The sequence below is a fragment of the Lactuca serriola genome, chromosome 8 (assembly GCF_051521515.1).
Source record: "Lactuca serriola cultivar US96UC23 chromosome 8, Lser_US96UC23_V15, whole genome shotgun sequence".
Lineage (NCBI taxonomy): Eukaryota > Viridiplantae > Streptophyta > Magnoliopsida > Asterales > Asteraceae > Lactuca > Lactuca serriola.
The window spans coordinates 100,210,938-100,236,893 of NC_136415.1; positions in this window are offsets into that span (position 1 = coordinate 100,210,938).

Below are 25,956 nucleotides of genomic sequence, written 5' to 3' on the forward strand. Positions count from 1 at the left end.
AACCTCATCAAACTACGTCATTTTGCATTAAATTTTCATTGCAATCATCCAAGTTTCTTAAACTTCATCCATAAACTTGATTTACTTCAAAAAAATTTGGAAATTCATCATTATATTTCTCCTACATCCTTTCTTTTGTAGCGGTAGGATATGAAGCCTATCAGGTGGTATTCGATAGAAAGACGTGATGTAAAAGAAAGATATTGGTGAAAGTCCAAAAATTTTGGAAATAATCAAGTTATGAGGTTGAAGTTTAAGAACCTTAGGCAATTATAATGTAAATATGATACAAACCGATGTAGTATTATGGAGTTAGGTACCTAAGCTTATATAAGGTTGTTAGGTATATTCACTTTACCCATATATATATATATATATATATATATATATATATATATATATATATATATATATATATATATATATATAAGATCTAACCGCAATGGGTTATTCTGACCCGAAAACCGACCTAAGCCCAATACTGTAGCATATATATATATATATATATATATATATATATATATATATATATATATATATATATATATATATATAATTCCACATAATATTCTGACCCGAAAACCGACCTAAGCCCAATACTCTAATAAATGAATCTGTTTTTGTTACTTGTCATATTCTTATTCAATTTGTTAAATGTTATTTTGTGGTTATTTTGAATTAACATTTATTTCATATGTCATTCTATGGTTTTTCTATTTTATTAATTCCACATAATATTTAAATGCATAATACATTTATATTTATTTGCTTAATGAACTTTCCTTTTAATTTCAAAATTATTAAATTAAAGATTCATTAATTTCATTTATTTATTTATCTAAATTATTTGTTTAAATTTAGAGAAAAAAAACACTATAATTTTTACAATTAATTATTTTCTCATTTTTCTTATAAATTTAAACTTTTCAAATATTTAGAATTTTATATTTAGTTTTTTCTTTTAAATAAACCTATGTAATACATAGGTCTTATACATTATATATATATATATATATATATATATATATATATACACACACACACACACACACACATATGGTTCCTACATATAAAAACCCGAAATACATATTCCTGAATTTGCAGTTCCGAAGCAAGATCTACCTACATTTCGGACCAAATTTTCAGCATGGATTCGTCAAATCAAGTAAGTTCTACACTTTAAGTTACTTTGCATTTGATTTTGTAAAACGATTTACGTATTTCGGGATTGTCCGGAATGGTCCAGAATACGAGGAACAACTCCTGGAATATCCAGATTATCATATTTTCTCGTTGTACGTGTATAAATCTCATGTAAGTATTTTATAATGTGTTTCGGATCTGTTGATTTAGTCCAGAATTATCACACCCCCGAACCAGATGGCGGAAACGTCTGGGGGCTTGTGTGTGACTTCATCTTGAAATATCATTATAGTAAATATAATTGAGGCATAACATCATCATCATCACACATGTAATATAACAATATTCATTGTTTACATCGAGTATTGTATTTGAATATTAAATGCCAAAATAGTAAGAGTATCATGAAACAAAATATAACACAATATCCATTAGTTTGTTTCGTTCATCCTACTTCAACGGTTTCCTGAGAATACAAGTTATTTTGAAAAACGTCAATATATATAATGTTGGTGAGTTCATAAGCATGTTTGTGAAAATGATTTGTATAACTTTGAAAACCACCAGAAAATCCGATATTTTCTGCAAACTGTTTAGTACGTTTGTGACAGATCTTGTATTAATGCATGTATATTATTGTTTATTTGACTAAAAGGGGTAAAGAGAATGTAGAGAGAATGTAAAGAGCATGTAAAGAGAATGTTCCCAGACAACCCGATGTTGTCTGTAAAAGAGAAAGCTACCATGCAAACCCCCGAGGTTGAGTACCAGTACGAGCGTGTTTCCGAGTAATCCAAACGAAAAGAGAAGGGTCTTCCGTAAACTTCATAACGTTAATTCCTCTAAGTGAGCCATCATAACCATACTAAATAATGACAATTTCGCCTGTCTTGGCGTTATCGGACGCCGACATTGATTTTTGATTTTTGATTATAAGGTTTTCGTCACCCTAGACTGAGTTAGTCTAACTGTAGCGAACAGCTCAGGTGTGGGGTGTCATCCCCGTATAGATCTATACACAAATCTCCGCTCTCATTCCAAAAGACTCTGGTTATAACTACAGGCTACGATCGTATACTTAATAGGTGCCAACCGACAAAACTCACTCGATCCTTTAATAGGTGCCAACCGACAAAACTCATTCGATCCTTAATCGAATTTACGCGAAGAAAGGTATAATCTTATTCCAGGCCCAATGAACCATGTAAATGAACCACTAAGGCATCGCTAAACATGTAAATCATTTAAAGGCCCAAATTGGAATGAAATTATATAACATGGGCCCGATATATATATATATATATATATATATATATATATATATATATATATATATATATATATATATATATATATATATATATATATATATATATGAAAGGACAACCAAGGTCCATTTCACATGTAAGGTATTTACGGGCCCAAATAGCACACAAATAGTATCCAAGGTCCGTCGCACATGTTAATGGGTCAATGAGGCCCAATAAACATATAAATAGTATACAAGACCTATCACACATAAAAATAGGCCACTAAGGCCCAATAACCTAGAAAAATGATCAAATTAATCCGTTTGTTAGTTATGGTTGCTATTGGTTCACGTATTCACTAAAATAGCATGAAGGTCCACTTTTTGTAAAAATGACGTTCTTGGCCCAATAAGCCAAAAACTTACAGTTAAGGCCCAATTTTTGTAAGAAATACACTTTAGTCTCCATTTTGTTCAAAAATTATGTTGATGACTAATTTGTGGTAAAAATAAAATTTTACAACCCATTTTGTCAAAAATATCATTCTTGGCTTGATTTTTGTGAAAATACACATTTTTCTGGTTTTTGAGCTTTTCCGACCTAGTTGTTGGAAATTTTGTAGAAAAATCATTGTAAGTCGAAATTTTGATCCGTAAATTCTGGAAGTTTGGAAATTTTGTCTGCTTTGTTTACAATTTTTCTCATAATTTTTGATGGCTTCAAACTAGTGTGAAATTACTCACCTTCACAGGTTGGTCCGAAATTATTTCAAATATGATAGGCAGTTTTGTAAAATTCGCCAAAAATTGTATAAAAATCTTATGAAAACGTGAGAGTAGTCATTTTAAAGGTATAAATCTGAAATTTATCCATGTAAAACAGTTTTGAAAAATACTTCCATTAAGAGTGTCAAAACAGTTCGAGATTGGGCTAAAACTTTCCTGTCAAAAGCTGATTTTTGAGTATAAGTTATAGATCTTTGAGCACAACACTTATTTTTGCTATTTTAAAGTGTATAAATCTCAGATCTACTAGTTTATATGTAATATATGTGATAAAACATACTTTTCTCAAAGTTCTTACGAAGATCCAAGTGATAAACTTCAAGTTCTTAACATCGTTTTAGATTAATGAAGTAATCAACACATAATCATCAAATAATTCATGGACAACACACATAGTCATGCATATACACATAGATCTATACAAATCAACTTGTATTATCCCCCCAAAAACAAGTAAAAACCAAAAACAAGGGGGTATGAACTCACCTTGTTTGAAGATTTCGGATTTTAATGAAGAAATGAAGAGATCTCAACTTTAGCAAGCCTCTTTAGGAGGTTTTTGAACTTTGATGGTTCTAATGAACATGATCCACAAAATATGGTGGTAAGAGGAGATTTTTGAATAAATCAAGAAGTTAAATCATAGATCTAAGCAAAAACTTACCAAAGATGATGATCTAGGTGAAGATACTCTTGAAACTACACTCCAAAACTCGAAACTTAGAGGAAGGAGATGAGAGTTCTTGAGAGAATAATTGAGAGATTTTGAAGTTGATAAATGTGTGTGTGTTTGTGTTCTTTGGCCGAGAATAGACAGAGGAAGAGAAAATATTTATGGAAGTTTGCATGAAAGATAATAGATGTCTAGAAGTATGTGATGTTCTAGATATATGATGGATAATTATGAGTTGTCAAGTTTTAAATCAAACCCTCTTTCATTTTTTTGTGTGGGACGATAATGGGCTAAAATAATGGGAAGGAAATGGTTTTGGGCCCATTCTTGGCTTATTCGAATTTATAAAGCCCAATTAAAAGGACTTACGGCCCATTAGGGCAAATGGAATAATTTATGGCCCAATAAGGCCTATTAGAGATAAAATGGATTATTTTAGGCCCTCATGGCCCAAAATGTTAAATTTTTATGAATGTGGGTCCATTTAGAGCCCATTTAAGGGTCCTAGGCCCATAATAGTCGGTTTGGATACTTATTGGCCCATTAGGCCCAATAAGAGAATCATAGTCCATAATGAACTTGAGTTGGGATTTCTAGGGTTTCCAACCCTTATTTGAACATATGAGATATATTTGAATGAGAATAGAGTATAGTATTCACTTAGAGTACAAGTTATTACTCAAGGTGAATGATTGCATGAGAGTAGAATTTCCTAGCAAAAATGCTAGTTGTGACAGGAATTAGGTATTGTAGGGGTTCCAGAATAATAGTGTAGGTTCGAAACACGATGAACGTTTTCTGAAACCTGATGATCTATTCCCGAATGATGGTCTGAAATAACTATACTTACAAATTTTTTATGTATTGTTTAATAACCCATGTTAGTCCAAAGACGAGTTAGCGTGGATGTTCTTAAAAAAAGTGGGTTTTACAGACGACAGAGTTGTATTCCATTTACAGGAGTTTTCGGAATTGTGCTCGATAAAGATAAAATTAAAAAACAATAATTATATAATTATAATTTATTTTTATAGTAAAGTATTAAAATGTTCTTGGAATTTTGTTTTCGCAGATAAAAAACGAAGATGTTGAGTTTCAAAATAAGATAAAAAAATAAATCAGCAAAGTCACCCATAAAATTAAGAAAAAAAATCAGAAAGAGTGTCAAGACTTAAATTGAAAACAGATAGGACTCCGCAAGATGGCACCAGAGGAAGTGCAGAAAAACCTGTTATGATAAACTAGTTGTAATTATGTTTTTTTATGGATATAGTTCACCAAGTGTTTATTATTATTATTATTAAATACTTTTATGCACATTGGTTTTTAAATAGTATGTTAATATAATTTAAGTATATTCTATTTTTAGTCTCTAACATCCAGTGACTCGAACGATGTTGATGAGTTGCCTATAAAGTATGCTATACCATGTCTTAAAGACGAGCAACGATATCTTGTTAATATGACTGCATTAGAAATGATTCATGATTATCAACGTGCTAAACAAGAAATGGTAATACTGGAAATCCCATTACTGGCTGAGGACCGGAGAAAAGTAGCATTGTATAACATGCAAATGCTCCTCATTACTGTCACAACTGGAAATTTTGTGTCATGTAATCTATACATTCAAGCTAATGTGAATCAAAAACTTCAATCAAATACATTATACAAGTACCACAAGTAGTCATCAAACAATTGGAAAACCCTAGAAGTTCTTGTTTAAGTCCATTTTGGACTAGGACTTCCTTATTGGATCCAAAAGGACCAATAAGCTTCCAATTAGACTATCATGGGCTTAGAACCCTAATTGGGCTCTAATTGGACCCACACTAATTTGTTTCAATATTATGGGCCATATTGGGCCTAGAATGAAATAAATTGAAAGCTTTGATCCATAATTAACCTAATTTGACCCTAACAAGTTATAAAAATCACCTTTATATTTATTTGGACCAAAAATCACTCAACTTAACCATGAAAATTGGGCTTAAGTATTTAAGGCCCAAACACCCTCATTTCCTCCATTATTCTCGGCCCAAAAGCTCAAGCCCAATAAGAGGGTTGACCTTAGTGTGCCACCTCCTTATTGTCTTGTGGATCTCCATGCAAATCCATTCCATGTATCCATGCACATCACTTCATGTCTATATCTCTCTCTCTCTTCTTGAACTCGGCCGAGAGCAACACCACACACACACAAAACACTCACAAACTCTCTCTAAAATTCACTAAAGACTTCTTCCTCTTCTCCATCCAAAATCTCGAAAATTAGGAAGCATTCAAGGAAGTTCTTCCACAAAAATCATCATCTAAGGTAAGGTTTTGCTTGGATCTATGACTTGTATTCCTTATTTATCAAAAATCTCTTCCTAATCCATGCAAAAATCATGATCTTGCACTCTAGAAACCCCATAAACTCGAAAATTTCATCAAGGAGTGCAAAGGCCAAAAATCACTTCATTTCTTCCAATCTTCCTTCAAAAACCGAATCAACACCCAAGGTGAGCTTCATACCCCCTATTTTCTGTTTTTATGAGTTTTGTGGGGGGGGGGGGAATACAAGTGAAAGTGTAGATCTATATGTGTTTATATGCCTTGTATGATTTCCATGCTCATATGTATGCTTTTATGTGTTTTAATGTTGGATCTAGCCATAAAACTCCTCAAAACCGAGATATAACTTATGTTATATGATTTTAGCATGAAATGTATTTCTACATACAAAGTGTTTCAAGAAAGATAGCTAAATGGTTTAGTAACAATTTTCTTTAAGCTAAAAACACAAATTTTGGGCCTAAAATGTGAAAAATACAAAATTAAGGGTCCAAATGGGCATATCACGAATTCTGATGGATGAAGTGTGCCAAAACAGTTTCCATAAAACAATTTCTGGAAATATACTCATTTAGGGGATTAAAAACATAAATTTCAAGCTTAATGGGCTAAAAATGACATTTTCGGCCCAATGAGGCGCATTATGCGAATTTTTCTGTTTTGGAGGGCCAAAACTGTGATTTTCTGTAAAACAGTGGACCATAAGTGACCCAAGTCCTTTTCAAAGGTTTAAAATGCTTTCTAAATTTAAAAAGGACCAAAGTTGCAAAATTTTTCCAATTTGGGCCAAAATTGTCAAAGTTGCGAAAAGAAGGGATTAAAACCGAGAAAACTGCATTTTCAGGGACTTAAACTGTTTTCTATGAAAAATATGCTGAAAAATATTAATTTCAATAATTTTTGGTGTTAAAATGTCAAGAAAATTAGTTCAAGGACCAAACCGGGAAGTATTTAATAAAAGGGTTGAAAATGTAAATTTTACAAACAATGAGGGGCTGAAAACAGAAATATTTCAAGGCTAATTCAATATATACAATTTGATCAAATAATGGCACCGCGACTATCGACGAAATACAATACATTACAATACCAAAAGTCGTTGTTAAACGAATTGGCTCGGTCTCGAGCCAATAGAAATCTACAACTACTAACACTACGACACTACGATTCATACAAGTAACGTTTGGTAATACATATACATGCGAGTGTGCACAGACGTCTACGCACCATCTTTGGGCCCCACAAGTGTAAAATCTTGTTCGTTGAGCCTAGCTAGCCCAATGACCTGATCTTAAGGCCCGAAGACATTTTTTTTACGGAGTGTTGGGTTTTACCGATCCGACACAACGTAAATGGACTTTCAATGGCTTGTATACTACTGGTCCCCAAGGGTCCTTTGGTATTGCTAGTAAAGTCTACATTTCATGCGAGGCGGGTCGGGTACCCCTCGTACATTTTTATCCCCAACCGGTTAATGGAGTTACCGGGGTCTTCGTGATCTCTTTCTCTTCGGATGTGGGACTACACCTAGTCAGGGCGATTGGATAACGTGATTAGTACTGACGACGCCTTCGGGATCGTTAGTATAACTATAAACTGGGCGTTTGTGTAATGCAGGTTTGTAGTAAATAATCATGCTCGAGAACCTTCCAACGTCGCCTGGGACTGACACTATACGCTATGCAAGGGTTTCAATGTAACTTCATGTAATTCAAGGAACTAGGAGAACATCGGGTTTTCCTAGGGTTTTCAATACATACAGATTTGAAATGCATACGACTTCAATGAACATTTTTTTTACAAGTATAGAAACAAACAAGCATACCTATGGATCTTCACAAACGTTTTCCAAAGCTTTTCTTTTCAGAAAATATCGGATTTTCTGGTGGTTTTTCAAACAATACAAACATTGGATTTCAAACACTACTTATGAACTCACCAACATTTCATATGTTGACGTTTTTCAAAATACTTGTATTCTCAGGGAACCAGTGAACCAAAGGAAATCATATTCAGTGACGGCTTGCAGTTTATTTTCGAACCGAACAATTTAATTTTTGTTGGAATGTAATGTTTAACAATGTATGACATGTAAACGCTACTGGTTGTACTATATTAATGAATGGTGACGAATGTTGTTATGTTTCACATATCTTCAATGTTATGGTATTCAATTGAGTCACGGCAGCCCCCAGACGTTTCCGCCGTCTGGTTCGGGGGTGTGACAGGTTGGTATCAGAGCTTTGTTTATAGTGAACTAGCATGTCGAGCCATACATTGATATGCAACTATAAACCAAAAAGAGGGACTAACATAACTCTGAACAAAACAAGTAAATAAAACACGCTTGCTTGCATTAGGAATAAGGGCCTAACGCCGAATCAAACACAATAATGCTGGTATCTCGGTTCATTCGAGACTGTTCTTAGTGATACCAAGGAGTGAATGTAGCCTGATCAACTACATTCTCTCCAAGGTAAAACTAACACACGTCTTGATGAGATCGGGATAGCCAGGGAACCTAAAACTATACCCTTTATCACCCAAAAAGAGAATGTTTGCTTAGTCTGTACAATAGTCGTAGCATCCTAGGATAATGTTAGCATATTTACGTACTCGCGCAGACAGCATGGCTGGTTTTCATCACCCTGGAGACCCCTACTTCCCTAATCAGGGAAACAACGGGTGGCTAGAGGAGGAGGAGGAGCCTGAGGAGGAGCAGCAGGGTATCCAGTTTCATCAGGCCTTAGTAGCTCACGGGATGCTTGTGGATGAGCCAGGAGAGAATCCAGGTGAAGCACACGATGTCGGACCCGACGAATACGTAGACACTGACTACGAATTTGGAGAGCTCGACGATGACGACGAAGACGGCCAGGTCGGGGACCAGGACCCCATCCTGCCATGCGAGGACGAGGCACAACCAGATCCCCCTGCTCCACCAGCGAACCCCCCAAGAGAGAACCGTTCACTCGAAGCTGAGATCGCCGCACTGCGACAACAGCTGTATGCTATGGAGGCTCGGGCAGTGCAAGCAGAGCATGAGAGGGATGAGGTTATAGGAGACATGGCAGAGATGGCGCAGCTACTGGCACAACATTTCGGCATATGACCTCGGCACCACCTCCTGACGCACTCATCGCGGTTAGGGATGGACTCATCGTAGTAGATCATTAGGAACTATGTTATGTACTCCGGCTCTATGTTTAAGTGACTACACTACTCATGGAGCCGTTATGCTGTCGGATTAGTGTTACTTATGTATGCTCTTACGAGCAAATTTTCTTGTACTAAACACGGATAATATTAATAAACTTTTGTGTGTTTTGCTATGATATTCTCAGTTGTTATGTGTTGAGACGTTATGATTGTATGCTTGATGATAGTAATGTTTAGGTTCGTACCATACACCTAGTTAGTAGGTTCGCCACCTCACAGAAACCACGTACACTCAACATCTTTCCGTTTCATGACAGAAAGATGCCTCGCCCAGCTACTCGCGGAAATCCCGAACCAACCCCGCCCGAAGTTGACTCCACTGCTTTCCAGGCAGCCGTATCCGCTGCAGTCACAGCAGCTATGGCACAACTTCACCGAGGGAACAACGGAGGAGGCAATGGTCAAGGCTCCGGAAGTTCGAACAACGGGACGAACCAAGGACTCACTAAAACGTGCACCTACAAGGATTTTGCAAACGCTAAACCCCGAACTTTCAACGGCACTGGAGGAGTGATTACCCTAAAGCGATGGATCGAGAAGGTAGAGTCGATATTCGAGATATGCGAGTGCCCCGAGCAGATGAAGGTGAAGTTCGCGGCCTGCACTTTTGTGGACCAAGCACTCACTTGGTGGAATGGATACGTAGAAGCCATGACACTCCCTGTCGCCAACTCTATTCCCTGGGCAGAGATGAAAGAAATGTTGATGGCAGAGTACTGCCCCCGAGGCGAAATACAAAAGATGGAACAGGAACTATGGAATCTCACTGTGCAGAATGGGAACATCGATGCCTACATAACGAGATTCAGCGAACTATCTATGTTGTGCCCGGGTATGATTACGTCAGAAGGAAAGAAGATTGAACGATTCATCTGGGGACTGACATCCCCCATTCAAGGGAATGTGATAGCTGCGAACCCTGAAACGTTTGACGGTGCAAAGAGATTGGCAAAGAGGCTATATGATCATAACCACAAAAAGGGCGAGAAGCCAGTGGAGACTGAGAAGAAAAAGGAGGGTGATGGTAAGAAAGGATGGAACAACAAGAGAAAGGGGCGTCAGGGCCCCGAGGCCTCTAAAAAGCAGCAGACAGTGGCAGTTAACGCTGTCACTGCACCGGTTCCAGCCACACCACATGCTCCAGCCTCAGCTGCTTCAAATGCTTCAAGACCCTATTCCGGTAATCTTCCCAAATGCAACAAGTGCGGTTTCCATCACCAAGGAGAATGTAGGGAGTTCCATTGCACCAGTTGCAACCGAAGGGGACACACTGCAAGGTTCTGCAAGACTTATCCTTCTCAGAACCAGAGTCAGGGAAACAACCAGAACAACAACAACCCCCGCAATAACAACAACACCAATGCCGGTAGCAACAATACAGGGCTTAGCCACACCTGTTTCGGGTGCGGAAGGACAGGACACTTCCGTCGGGATTGCCCTAACAACAACAACTCAGGAAACAGAGGAGCAGGAAGAATGCTGACTATGGGTCAGAGTGATGCAGTTCAGGACCCTGCAGTTGTGACCGGTACGTTTCTCCTAAACCACACCTATGCATGCATCTTATTTGATACCGGAGCAGAGCGAAGTTTCGTAAGTGAGAAGTTTAAACATTTATTAAAACAACAACCCCAGAAGCTAAATGAAACCTATACGGTGGAAATGGCCAATGGGAAAACCGAATCCACTAGGGAGATCTACATCGGATATACCCTAATCCTCAACCAACACGTCTTACGAATAGATCTGATGCCAGTATCAATTAGTAGTTTCGATGTAATTATCGGCATGGATTGGTTAAGCCCCCACCATGCCGAGATTATGTGCCATGAGAAGGCCATTCGCCTTCGTCTCCCAAATCACGAAACCCTAGTGATCTACGGAGACAAACCCAGTACGAATCTCCGCCTCATCTCGTGCATCAAAGCACAAAAACACCTGCGAAAGAACAATTTGGCGTTCCTGGCTCACATAGTGGACAGGACCAAAGAAGAAACTAACATCCAAGACATTCCGGTAGCGTGTGAATTCCCGGACGTGTTTCCTGAAGATCTTCCGGGGGTACCCCCAGAGAGACAGGTTGAGTTCCGAATCGACCTCGTTCCAGGAGCAACTCCCCTCGCTAAATCACCATATCGGTTGGCTCCTGCCGAAATGCAGGAACTGTCCAGCCAACTCAGTGAGCTTCTGGACAAGGGATTTATCCGACCTAGCTACTCGCCGTGGGGAGCCCCAGTGCTCTTTGTCAAAAAGAAGGACGGATCTTTCAGAATGTGCATCGATTACAGAGAGTTGAATAAACTCACTGTTAAAAACCGCTACCCACTCCCCCGAATCGATGATCTATTCGACCAGCTCCAAGGAGCTAGTTATTTCTCCAAAATAGATCTACGGTCCGGATACCACCAACTCAAGGTCCGAGAAGAGGATATTCCCAAAATTGCTTTCCGAACCCGCTACGGACATTATGAATTCGTCGTAATGCCCTTCGGTCTAACAAATGCACCCGCCGCATTTATGGACCTAATGAATCGAATCTGTCGACCGTTCCTGGACAACTTCGTCATTGTGTTTATCGATGACATCCTTGTCTATTCTCGAAGCAAAGAGGAGCATGGCCAACATCTCCGACAAGTCCTAGAGACGCTGCGATCGGAAAAGCTTTACGCCAAACTCTCCAAGTGTGAGTTCTGGCTTCGGAGTGTGAATTTCCTAGGCCACGTGGTTAGCCAAGACGGAATTCATGTGGACCCCTCTAAGGTCAAAGATGTGGAGGGATGGGCAACTCCAACTACGCCCATAGAAATTCGTCAGTTTTTAGGCCTAGCAGGCTACTATAGGAGATTCATCCAAAACTTCTCTAAAATCGCCAAGCCACTTACCTTGCTTATGCAAAAGAGCATGCCATTCAAATGGACAGACCGGCAAGAGATTGCGTTTCAAACCTTGAAGCAAGCTCTCTGTAGCGCTCCTGTACTATCACTACCTGAAGGAACAAAAGATTTTGTAGTGTACTGTGACGCGTCGAATCAAGGCCTAGGTTGCGTTCTCATGCAACGTGGAAGAGTGATAGCATATGCGTCCCGCCAACTAAAGACGCATGAGGTAAATTATACGACCCATGACCTAGAACTGGGAGCTGTGGTTTTTGCTCTAAAAATTTGGAGGCACTACCTGTACGGTACAAAGTGCACCATCTTCACAGACCACAAGAGCCTCCAGCACATCTTGAATCAGAAGGAGCTGAACATGAGACAACGAAGATGGGTGGAATTGTTAAACGACTACGAATGCGAGATCAAGTACCATCCAGGCAAGGCCAACGTAGTAGCCGATGCCTTAAGTCGGAAGGAGTACTCTAATCGCCGTACGAAAACGCACTCGATAACCATTCAGTCTCATTTGGCCACTCAAATTGCATCAGTCCAGGCAGAGGCTATGAAAGCGGAAAATAGAACTAGCGAGGCATTACGCGGAATGGAGAAGAACCTGGAAGTCAAAGAGAATGGGGTATACTACTTCATGAACCGTATTTGGGTCCCAAAAATCGGAGGATTTAGGGAGACCGTTATGAAGGAAGCCCACAAGACACGATACTCCATTCATCCTGGTTCGGACAAGATGTATTTGGACATTAAGCAGCACTATTGGTGGCCTAACATGAAGGCGGAAATCGCAACTTATGTTAGTAAGTGCCTTACGTGCGCCAGAGTAAAGGTGGAATACCAGAAACCTTCAGGACTGTTACAACAACCGGCAATCCCTGAGTGGAAATGGGAGGGGATATCTATGGACTTCGTGACCAAGCTGCCCAAGACGTCGGACGGACTGGACACCATATGGGTAATAATCGACCGACTGACGAAATCTGCCCATTTCTTACCAATCAAAGAGTCCTACAAGATGGAGAGACTGACGCGTTTGTACCTACGAGAGATTGTAAGACTTCATGGAGTGCCAAAATCTATCATCTCGGATAGGGACAGTAGATTCACGTCGCGCTTTTGGCAGTCGCTCCACAAGGCCATGGGAACTCATCTTGATATGAGCACCGCATATCACCCACAAACGGACAGTCAAAGCAAACGAACCATTCAGACACTTGAAGACATGCTTCGTGCATGTGTAATAGACTTTGGAAAGTCTTGGGATACCCACCTGCCGTTGATCGAATTCTCATATAACAATAGTTATCATTCGAGCATCAAGATGGCCCCTTTCGAAGCACTGTACGGGCGTAAATGTAGATCACCATTATGTTGGGCTGAAGTAGGTGACACCCAACTAGCACGAACGCATACGTCAGACAGGGCATTGACCGGACCGGAGATTATTCGCGAAACCACAGAAAAGATTGTCCAGATCAAAGCTCGATTACAAGCATCGCGTGACCGGCAAAAGAGCTACGCTGATAAACGGCGAAAGCCCTTAGAATTCCAGGTCGGTGATCGAGTATTGTTGAAGGTCTCACCCTGGAAAGGAGTTATACGTTTCGGAAAACGGGGAAAGCTGAACCCGCGATACATTGGACCTTTCGAAATCGTCGCCCGAATAGGTCCAGTAACATACAGACTACAACTACCCGCGGAGCTAAACGGTGTACACCCCGTGTTTCATGTCTCTAATCTGAAAAAGTGCCTATCAGATGAAACCCTTGTCATTCCTCTTGACGAAATCGAAATCAATGAGAATCTCCTGTTCGTCGAAGAACCAATCGAAATCATGGACAGGGAGGTGAAGCGTACTAAGCAAAGTCGCATCCCGATCGTGAAGGTTCGGTGGAACGCAAAGCGTGGGCCAGAATTCACTTGGGAACGCGCAGATCAAATGAGGCAAAAGTACCCTCACCTATTCTAGCATTCTCAAATCTAGCTTTCAAACAGAATTTCGGGACGAAATTCCCTCTAACGGGGGGATGATGTCACAACTGGAAATTTTGTGTCATGTAATCTATACATTCAAGCTAATGTGAATCAAAAACTTCAATCAAATACATTATACAAGTACCACAAGTAGTCATCAAACAATTGGAAAACCCTAGAAGTTCTTGTTTAAGTCCATTTTGGACTAGGACTTCCTTATTGGATCCAAAAGGACCAATAAGCTTCCAATTAGACTATCATGGGCTTAGAACCCTAATTGGGCTCTAATTGGACCCACACTAATTTATTTCAATATTATGGGCCATATTGGGCCTAGAATGAAATAAATTGAAAGCTTTGATCCATAATTAACCTAATTTGACCCTAACAAGTTATAAAAATCACCTTTATATTTATTTGGACCAAAAATCACTCAACTTAACCATGAAAATTGGGCTTAAGTATTTAAGGCCCAAACACCCTCATTTCCTCCATTATTCTCGGCCCAAAAGCTCAAGCCCAAGAAGAGGGTTGACCTTAGTGTGCCACCTCCTTATTGTCTTGTGGATCTCCATGCAAATCCATTCCATGTATCCATGCACATCACTTCATGTCTATATCTCTCTCTCTCTTCTTGAACTCGGCTGAGAGCAACACCACACACACACAAAACACTCACAAACTCTCTCTAAAATTCACTAAAGACTTCTTCCTCTTCTCCATCCAAAATCTCGAAAATTAGGAAGCATTCAAGGAAGTTCTTCCACAAAAATCATCATCTAAGGTAAGGTTTTGCTTGGATCTATGACTTGTATTCCTTATTTATCAAAAATCTCTTCCTAATCCATGCAAAAATCATGATCTTGCACTCTAGAAACCCCATAAACTCGAAAATTTCATCAAGGAGTGCAAAGGCCAAAAATCACTTCATTTCTTCCAATCTTCCTTCAAAAACCGAATCAACACCCAAGGTGAGCTTCATACCCCCTATTTTCTGTTTTTATGAGTTTTGTGGGGGGGGGGGGAATACAAGTGAAAGTGTAGATCTATATGTGTTTATATGCCTTGTATGATTTCCATGCTCATATGTATGCTTTTATGTGTTTTAATGTTGGATCTAGCCATAAAACTCCTCAAAACCGAGATATAACTTATGTTATATGATTTTAGCATGAAATGTATTTCTACATACAAAGTGTTTCAAGAAAGATAGCTAAATGGTTTAGTAACAATTTTCTTTAAGCTAAAAACACAAATTTTGGGCCTAAAATGTGAAAAATACAAAATTAAGGGTCCAAATGGGCATATCACGAATTCTGATGGATGAAGTGTGCCAAAACAGTTTCCATAAAACAATTTCTGGAAATATACTCATTTAGGGGATTAAAAACATAAATTTCAAGCTTAATGGGCTAAAAATGACATTTTCGGCCCAATGAGGCGCATTATGCGAATTTTTCTGTTTTGGAGGGCCAAAACTGTGATTTTCTGTAAAACAGTGGACCATAAGTGACCCAAGTCCTTTTCAAAGGTTTAAAATGCTTTCTAAATTTAAAAAGGACCAAAGTTGCAAAATTTTTCCAATTTGGGCCAAAATTGTCAAAGTTGCGAAAAGAAGGGATTAAAACCGAGAAAACTGCATTTTCAGGGACTTAAACTGTTTTCTATGAAAAATATGCTGAAAAATATTAATTTCAATAATTTTTGGTGTTAAAATGTCAAGAAAATTAGTTCAAGGACCAAACCGGGAAGTATTTAATAAAAGGGTTGAAAATGTAAATTTTACAAACAATGAGGGGCTGAAAACAGAAATATTTCAAGGCTAATTCAATATATACAATTTGATCAAATAATGGCACCGCGACTATCGACGAAATACAATACATTACAATACCAAAAGTCGTTGTTAAACGAATTGGCTCGGTCTCGAGCCAATAGAAATCTACAACTACTAACACTACGACACTACGATTCATACAAGTAACGTTTGGTAATACATATACATGCGAGTGTGCACAGACGTCTACGCACCATCTTTGGGCCCCACAAGTGTAAAATCTTGTTCGTTGAGCCTAGCTAGCCCAATGACCTGATCTTAAGGCCCGAAGACATTTTTTTTACGGAGTGTTGGGTTTTACCGATCCGACACAACGTAAATGGACTTTCAATGGCTTGTATACTACTGGTCCCCAAGGGTCCTTTGGTATTGCTAGTAAAGTCTACATTTCATGCGAGGCGGGTCGGGTACCCCTCGTACATTTTTATCCCCAACCGGTTAATGGAGTTACCGGGGTCTTCGTGATCTCTTTCTCTTCGGATGTGGGACTACACCTAGTCAGGGCGATTGGATAACGTGATTAGTACTGACGACGCCTTCGGGATCGTTAGTATAACTATAAACTGGGCGTTTGTGTAATGCAGGTTTGTAGTAAATAATCATGCTCGAGAACCTTCCAACGTCGCCTGGGACTGACACTATACGCTATGCAAGGGTTTCAATGTAACTTCATGTAATTCAAGGAACTAGGAGAACATCGGGTTTTCCTAGGGTTTTCAATACATACAGATTTGAAATGCATACGACTTCAATGAACATTTTTTTTACAAGTATAGAAACAAACAAGCATACCTATGGATCTTCACAAACGTTTTCCAAAGCTTTTCTTTTCAGAAAATATCGGATTTTCTGGTGGTTTTTCAAACAATACAAACATTGGATTTCAAACACTACTTATGAACTCACCAACATTTCATATGTTGACGTTTTTCAAAATACTTGTATTCTCAGGGAACCAGTGAACCAAAGGAAATCATATTCAGTGACGGCTTGCAGTTTATTTTCGAACCGAACAATTTAATTTTTGTTGGAATGTAATGTTTAACAATGTATGACATGTAAACGCTACTGGTTGTACTATATTAATGAATGGTGACGAATGTTGTTATGTTTCACATATCTTCAATGTTATGGTATTCAATTGAGTCACGGCAGCCCCCGGACGTTTCCGCCGTCTGGTTCGGGGGTGTGACAGGTTGGTATCAGAGCTTTGTTTATAGTGAACTAGCATGTCGAGCCATACATTGATATGCAACTATAAACCAAAAAGAGGGACTAACATAACTCTGAACAAAACAAGTAAATAAAACACGCTTGCTTGCATTAGGAATAAGGGCCTAACGCCGAATCAAACACAATAATGCTGGTATCTCGGTTCATTCGAGACTGTTCTTAGTGATACCAAGGAGTGAATGTAGCCTGATCAACTACATTCTCTCCAAGGTAAAACTAACACACGTCTTGATGAGATCGGGATAGCCAGGGAACCTAAAACTATACCCTTTATCACCCAAAAAGAGAATGTTTGCTTAGTCTGTACAATAGTCGTAGCATCCTAGGATAATGTTAGCATATTTACGTACTCGCGCAGACAGCATGGCTGGTTTTCATCACCCTGGAGACCCCTACTTCCCTAATCAGGGAAACAACGGGTGGCTAGAGGAGGAGGAGGAGCCTGAGGAGGAGCAGCAGGGTATCCAGTTTCATCAGGCCTTAGTAGCTCACGGGATGCTTGTGGATGAGCCAGGAGAGAATCCAGGTGAAGCACACGATGTCGGACCCGATGAATACGTAGACACTGACTACGAATTTGGAGAGATCGACGATGACGACGAAGACGGCCAGGTCGGGGACCAGGACCCCATCCTGCCATGCGAGGACGAGGCACAACCAGATCCCCCTGCTCCACCAGCGAACCCCCCAAGAGAGAACCGTTCACTCGAAGCTGAGATCGCCGCACTGCGACAACAGCTGTATGCTATGGAGGCTCGGGCAGTGCAAGCAGAGCATGAGAGGGATGAGGTTATAGGAGACATGGCAGAGATGGCGCAGCTACTGGCACAACATTTCGGCATATGACCTCGGCACCACCTCCTGACGCACTCATCGCGGTTAGGGATGGACTCATCGTAGTAGATCATTAGGAACTATGTTATGTACTCCGGCTCTATGTTTAAGTGACTACACTACTCATGGAGCCGTTATGCTGTCGGATTAGTGTTACTTATGTATGCTCTTACGAGCAAATTTTCTTGTACTAAACACGGATAATATTAATAAACTTTTGTGTGTTTTGCTATGATATTCTCAGTTGTTATGTGTTGAGACGTTATGATTGTATGCTTGATGATAGTAATGTTTAGGTTCGTACCATACACCTAGTTAGTAGGTTCGCCACCTCACAGAAACCACGTACACTCAACATCTTTCCGTTTCATGACAGAAAGATGCCTCGCCCAGCTACTCGCGGAAATCCCGAACCAACCCCGCCCGAAGTTGACTCCACTGCTTTCCAGGCAGCCGTGTCCGCTGCAGTCACAGCAGCTATGGCACAACTTCACCGAGGGAACAACGGAGGAGGCAATGGTCAAGGCTCCGGAAGTTCGAACAACGGGACGAACCAAGGACTCACTAAAACGTGCACCTACAAGGATTTTGCAAACGCTAAACCCCGAACTTTCAACGGCACTGGAGGAGTGATTACCCTAAAGCGATGGATCGAGAAGGTAGAGTCGATATTCGAGATATGCGAGTGCCCCGAGCAGATGAAGGTGAAGTTCGCGGCCTGCACTTTTGTGGACCAAGCACTCACTTGGTGGAATGGACACGTAGAAGCCATGACACTCCCTGTCGCCAACTCTATTCCCTGGGCAGAGATGAAAGAAATGTTGATGGCAGAGTACTGCCCCCGAGGCGAAATACAAAAGATGGAACAGGAACTATGGAATCTCACTGTGCAGAATGGGAACATCGATGCCTACATAACGAGATTCAGCGAACTATCTATGTTGTGCCCGGGTATGATTACGTCAGAAGGAAAGAAGATTGAACGATTCATCTGGGGACTGACATCCCCCATTCAAGGGAATGTGATAGCTGCGAACCCTGAAACGTTTGACGGTGCAAAGAGATTGGCAAAGAGGCTATATGATCATAACCACAAAAAGGGCGAGAAGCCAGTGGAGACTGAGAAGAAAAAGGAGGGTGATGGTAAGAAAGGATGGAACAACAAGAGAAAGGGGCGTCAGGGCCCCGAGGCCTCTAAAAAGCAGCAGACAGTGGCAGTTAACGCTGTCACTGCACCGGTTCCAGCCACACCACATGCTCCAGCCTCAGCTGCTTCAAATGCTTCAAGACCCTATTCCGGTAATCTTCCCAAATGCAACAAGTGCGGTTTCCATCACCAAGGAGAATGTAGGGAGTTCCATTGCACCAGTTGCAACCGAAGGGGACACACTGCAAGGTTCTGCAAGACTTATCCTTCTCAGAACCAGAGTCAGGGAAACAACCAGAACAACAACAACCCCCGCAATAACAACAACACCAATGCCGGTAGCAACAATACAGGGCTTAGCCACACCTGTTTCGGGTGCGGAAGGACAGGACACTTCCGTCGGGATTGCCCTAACAACAACAACTCAGGAAACAGAGGAGCAGGAAGAATGCTGACTATGGGTCAGAGTGATGCAGTTCAGGACCCTGCAGTTGTGACCGGTACGTTTCTCCTAAACCACACCTATGCATGCATCTTATTTGATACCGGAGCAGAGCGAAGTTTCGTAAGTGAGAAGTTTAAACATTTATTAAAACAACAACCCCAGAAGCTAAATGAAACCTATACGGTGGAAATGGCCAATGGGAAAACCGAATCCACTAGGGAGATCTACATCTGATGTACCCTAATCCTCAACCAACACGTCTTACGAATAGATCTGATGCCAGTATCAATTAGGAGTTTCGATGTAATTATCGGCATGGATTGGTTAAGCCCCCACCATGCTGAGATTATGTGCCATGAGAAGGCCATTCGCCTTCGTCTCCCAAATCACGAAACCCTAGTGATCTACGGAGACAAACCCAGTACGAATCTCCGCCTCATCTCGTGCATCAAAGCACAAAAACACCTGCGAAAGAACAATTTGGCGTTCCTGGCTCACATAGTGGACAGGACCAAAGAAGAAACTAACATCCAAGACATTCCGGTAGCGTGTGAATTCCCGGACGTGTTTCCTGAAGATCTTCCGGGAGTACCCCCAGAGAGACAGGTTGAGTTCCGAATCGACCTCGTTCCAGGAGCGACTCCCCTCGCTAAATCACCATATCGGTTGGCTCCTGCCGAAATGCAGGAACTGTCCAGCCAACTCAGTGAGCTTCTGGACAAGGGATTTATCCGACCTAGCTACTCGCCGTGGGGAGCCCCAGTGCTCTTTGTCAAAAAGAAGGACGGATCTTTCAGAATGTGCATCGATTACAGAGAGTTGAATAAACTCACTGTTAAAAACCGCTACCCACTCCCCCGAATCGATGATCTATTCGACCAGCTCCAAGGAGCTAGTTATTTCTCCAAAATAGATCTACGGTCCGGATACCACCAACTCAAGGTCCGAGAAGAGGATATTCCCAAAACTGCTTTCCGAACCCGCTACGGACATTATGAATTCGTCGTAATGCCCTTCGGTCTAACAAATGCACCCGCCGCATTTATGGACCTAATGAATCGAATCTGTCGACCGTTCCTGGACAACTTCGTCATTGTGTTTATCGATGACATCCTTGTCTATTCTCGAAGCAAAGAGGAGCATGGCCAACATCTCCGACAAGTCCTAGAGACGCTGCGATCGGAAAAGCTTTACGCCAAACTCTCCAAGTGTGAGTTCTGGCTTCGGAGTGTGAATTTCCTAGGCCACGTGGTTAGCCAAGACGGAATTCATGTGGACCCCTCTAAGGTCAAAGATGTGGAGGGATGGGCAACTCCAACTACGCCCATAGAAATTCGTCAGTTTTTAGGCCTAGCAGGCTACTATAGGAGATTCATCCAAAACTTCTCTAAAATCGCCAAGCCACTTACCTTGCTTACGCAAAAGAGCATGCCATTCAAATGGACAGACCGGCAAGAGATTGCGTTTCAAACCTTGAAGCAAGCTCTCTGTAGCGCTCCTGTACTATCACTACCTGAAGGAACAAAAGATTTTGTAGTGTACTGTGACGCGTCGAATCAAGGCCTAGGTTGCGTTCTCATGCAACGTGGAAGAGTGATAGCATATGCGTCCCGCCAACTAAAGACGCATGAGGTAAATTATACGACCCATGACCTAGAACTGGGAGCTGTGGTTTTTGCTCTAAAAATTTGGAGGCACTACCTGTACGGTACAAAGTGCACCATCTTCACAGACCACAAGAGCCTCCAGCACATCTTGAATCAGAAGGAGCTGAACATGAGACAACGAAGATGGGTGGAATTGTTAAACGACTACGAATGCGAGATCAAGTACCATCCAGGCAAGGCCAACGTAGTAGCCGATGCCTTAAGTCGGAAGGAGTACTCTAATCGCCGTACGAAAATGCACTCGATAACCATTCAGTCTCATTTGGCCACTCAAATTGCATCAGTCCAGGCAGAGGCTATGAAAGCGGAAAATAGAACTAGCGAGGCATTACGCGGAATGGAGAAGAACCTGGAAGTCAAAGAGAATGGGGTATACTACTTCATGAACCGTATTTGGGTCCCAAAAATCGGAGGATTTAGGGAGACCGTTATGAAGGAAGCCCACAAGACACGATACTCCATTCATCCTGGTTCGGACAAGATGTATTTGGACATTAAGCAGCACTATTGGTGGCCTAACATGAAGGCGGAAATCGCAACTTATGTTAGTAAGTGCCTTACGTGCGCCAGAGTAAAGGTGGAATACCAGAAACCTTCAGGACTGTTACAACAACCGGCAATCCCTGAGTGGAAATGGGAGGGGATATCTATGGACTTCGTGACCAAGCTGCCCAAGACGTCGGACGGACTGGACACCATATGGGTAATAATCGACCGACTGACGAAATCTGCCCATTTCTTACCAATCAAAGAGTCCTACAAGATGGAGAGACTGACGCGTTTGTACCTACGAGAGATTGTAAGACTTCATGGAGTGCCAAAATCTATCATCTCGGATAGGGACAGTAGATTCACGTCGCGCTTTTGGCAGTCGCTCCACAAGGCCATGGGAACTCATCTTGATATGAGCACCGCATATCACCCACAAACGGACAGTCAAAGCAAACGAACCATTCAGACACTTGAAGACATGCTTCGTGCATGTGTAATAGACTTTGGAAAGTCTTGGGATACCCACCTGCCGTTGATCGAATTCTCATATAACAATAGTTATCATTCGAGCATCAAGATGGCCCCTTTCGAAGCACTGTACGGGCGTAAATGTAGATCACCATTATGTTGGGCTGAAGTAGGTGACACCCAACTAGCACGAACGCATACGTCAGACAGGGCATTGACCGGACCGGAGATTATTCGCGAAACCACAGAAAAGATTGTCCAGATCAAAGCTCGATTACAAGCATCGCGTGACCGGCAAAAGAGCTACGCTGATAAACGGCGAAAGCCCTTAGAATTCCAGGTCGGTGATCGAGTATTGTTGAAGGTCTCACCCTGGAAAGGAGTTATACATTTCAGAAAACGGGGAAAGCTGAACCCGCGATACATTGGACCTTTCGAAATCGTCGCCCGAATAGGTCCAGTAACATACAGACTACAACTACCCGCGGAGCTAAACGGTGTACACCCCGTGTTTCATGTCTCTAATCTGAAAAAGTGCCTATCAGATGAAACCCTTGTCATTCCTCTTGACGAAATCGAAATCAATGAGAATCTCCTGTTCGTCGAAGAACCAATCGAAATCATGGACAGGGAGGTGAAGCGTACTAAGCAGAGTCGCATCCCGATCGTGAAGGTTCGGTGGAACGCAAAGCGTGGGCCAGAATTCACTTGGGAACGCGCAGATCAAATGAGGCAAAAGTACCCTCACCTATTCTAGCATTCTCAAATCTAGCTTTCAAACAGAATTTCGGGACGAAATTCCCTCTAACGGGGGATGATGTCACAACTGGAAATTTTGTGTCATGTAATCTATACATTCAAGCTAATGTGAATCAAAAACTTCAATCAAATACATTATACAAGTACCACAAGTAGTCATCAAACAATTGGAAAACCCTAGAAGTTCTTGTTTAAGTCCATTTTGGACTAGGAATTCCTTATTGGATCCAAAAGGACCAATAAGCTTCCGATTAGACTATCATGGGCTTAGAACCCTAATTGGGCTCTAATTGGACCCACACTAATTTATTTCAATATTATGGGCCATATTGGGCCTAGAATGAAATAAATTGAAAGCTTTGATCCATAATTAACCTAATTTGACCCTAACAAGTTATAAAAATCACCTTTATATTTATTTGGACCAAAAATCACTCAACTTAACCATGAAAATTGGGCTTAAGTATTTAAGGCCCAAACACCCTCATTTCCTCCATTATTCTCGGCCCAAAAGCTCAAGCCCAAGAAGAGGGTTGACCTTAGTGTGCCACCTCCTTATTGTCTTGTGGATCTCCATGCAAATCCATTCCATGTATCCATGCACATCACTTCATGTCTATATCTCTCTCTCTCTTCTTGAACTCGGCCGAGAGCAACACCACACACACACAAAACACTCACAAACTCTCTCTAAAATTCACTAAAGACTTCTTCCTCTTCTCCATCAAAAATCTCGAAAATTAGGAAGCATTCAAGGAAGTTCTTCCACAAAAATCATCATCTAAGGTAAGGTTTTGCTTGGATCTATGACTTGTATTCCTTATTTATCAAAAATCTCTTCCTAATCCATGCAAAAATCATGATCTTGCACTCTAGAAACCCCATAAACTCGAAAATTTCATCAAGGAGTGCAAAGGCCAAAAATCACTTCATTTCTTCCAATCTTCCTTCAAAAACCGAATCAACACCCAAGGTGAGCTTCATACCCCCTATTTTCTTTTTTTATGAGTTTTGTGGGGGGGGGGGGGGGGGGGGGGGGAATACAAGTGAAAGTGTAGATCTATATGTGTTTATATGCCTTGTATGATTTCCATGCTCATATGTATGCTTTTATGTGTTTTAATGTTGGATCTAGCCATAAAACTCCTCAAAACCGAGATATAACTTATGTTATATGATTTTAGCATGAAATGTATTTCTACATACAAAGTGTTTCAAGAAAGATAGCTAAATGGTTTAGTAACAATTTTCTTTAAGCTAAAAACACAAATTTTGGGCCTAAAATGTGAAAAATACAAAATTAAGGGTCCAAATGGGCATATCACGAATTCTGATGGATGAAGTGTGCCAAAACAGTTTCCATAAAACAATTTCTGGAAATATACTCATTTAGGGGATTAAAAACATAAATTTCAAGCTTAATGGGCTAAAAGTGACATTTTCGGCCCAATGAGGCGCATTATGCGAATTTTTCTGTTTTGGAGGGCCAAAACTGTGATTTTCTGTAAAACAGTGGACCATAAGTGACCCAAGTCCTTTTCAAAGGTTTAAAATGCTTTCTAAATTTAAAAAGGACCAAAGTTGCAAAAATTTTCCAATTTGGGCCAAAATTGTCAAAGTTGCGAAAAGAAGGGATTAAAACCGAGAAAACTGCATTTTCAGGGACTTAAACTGTTTTCTATGAAAAATATGCTGAAAAATATTAATTTCAATAATTTTTGGTGTTAAAATGTCAAGAAAATTAGTTCAAGGACCAAACCGGGAAGTATTTAATAAAAGGGTTGAAAATGTAAATTTTACAAACAATGAGGGGCTGAAAACAGAAATATTTCAAGGCTAATTCAATATATACAATTTGATCAAATAATGGCACCGCGACTATCGACGAAATACAATACATTACAATACCAAAAGTCGTTGTTAAACGAATTGACTCGGTCTCGAGCCAATAGAAATCTACAACTACTAACACTACGACACTACGATTCATACAAGTAACGTTTGGTAATACATATACATGCGAGTGTGCACAGACGTCTACGCACCATCTTTGGGCCCCACAAGTGTAAAATCTTGTTCGTTGAGCCTAGCTAGCCCAATGACCTGATCTTAAGGCCCGAAGACATTTTTTTTACGGAGTGTTGGGTTTTACCGATCCGACACAACGTAAATGGACTTTCAATGGCTTGTATACTACTGGTCCCCAAGGGTCCTTTGGTATTGCTAGTAAAGTCTACATTTCATGCGAGGCGGGTCGGGTACCCCTCGTACATTTTTATCCCCAACCGGTTAATGGAGTTACCGGGGTCTTCGTGATCTCTTTCTCTTCGGATGTGGGACTACACCTAGTCAGGGCGATTGGATAACGTGATTAGTACTGACGACGCCTTCGGGATCGTTAGTATAACTATAAACTGGGCGTTTGTGTAATGCAGGTTTGTAGTAAATAATCATGCTCGAGAACCTTCCAACGTCGCCTGGGACTGACACTATACGCTATGCAAGGGTTTCAATGTAACTTCATGTAATTCAAGGAACTAGGAGAACATCGGGTTTTCCTAGGGTTTTCAATACATACAGATTTGAAATGCATACGACTTCAATGAACATTTTTTTTACAAGTATAGAAACAAACAAGCATACCTATGGATCTTCACAAACGTTTTCCAAAGCTTTTCTTTTCAGAAAATATCGGATTTTCTGGTGGTTTTTCAAACAATACAAACATTGGATTTCAAACACTACTTATGAACTCACCAACATTTCATATGTTGACGTTTTTCAAAATACTTGTATTCTCAGGGA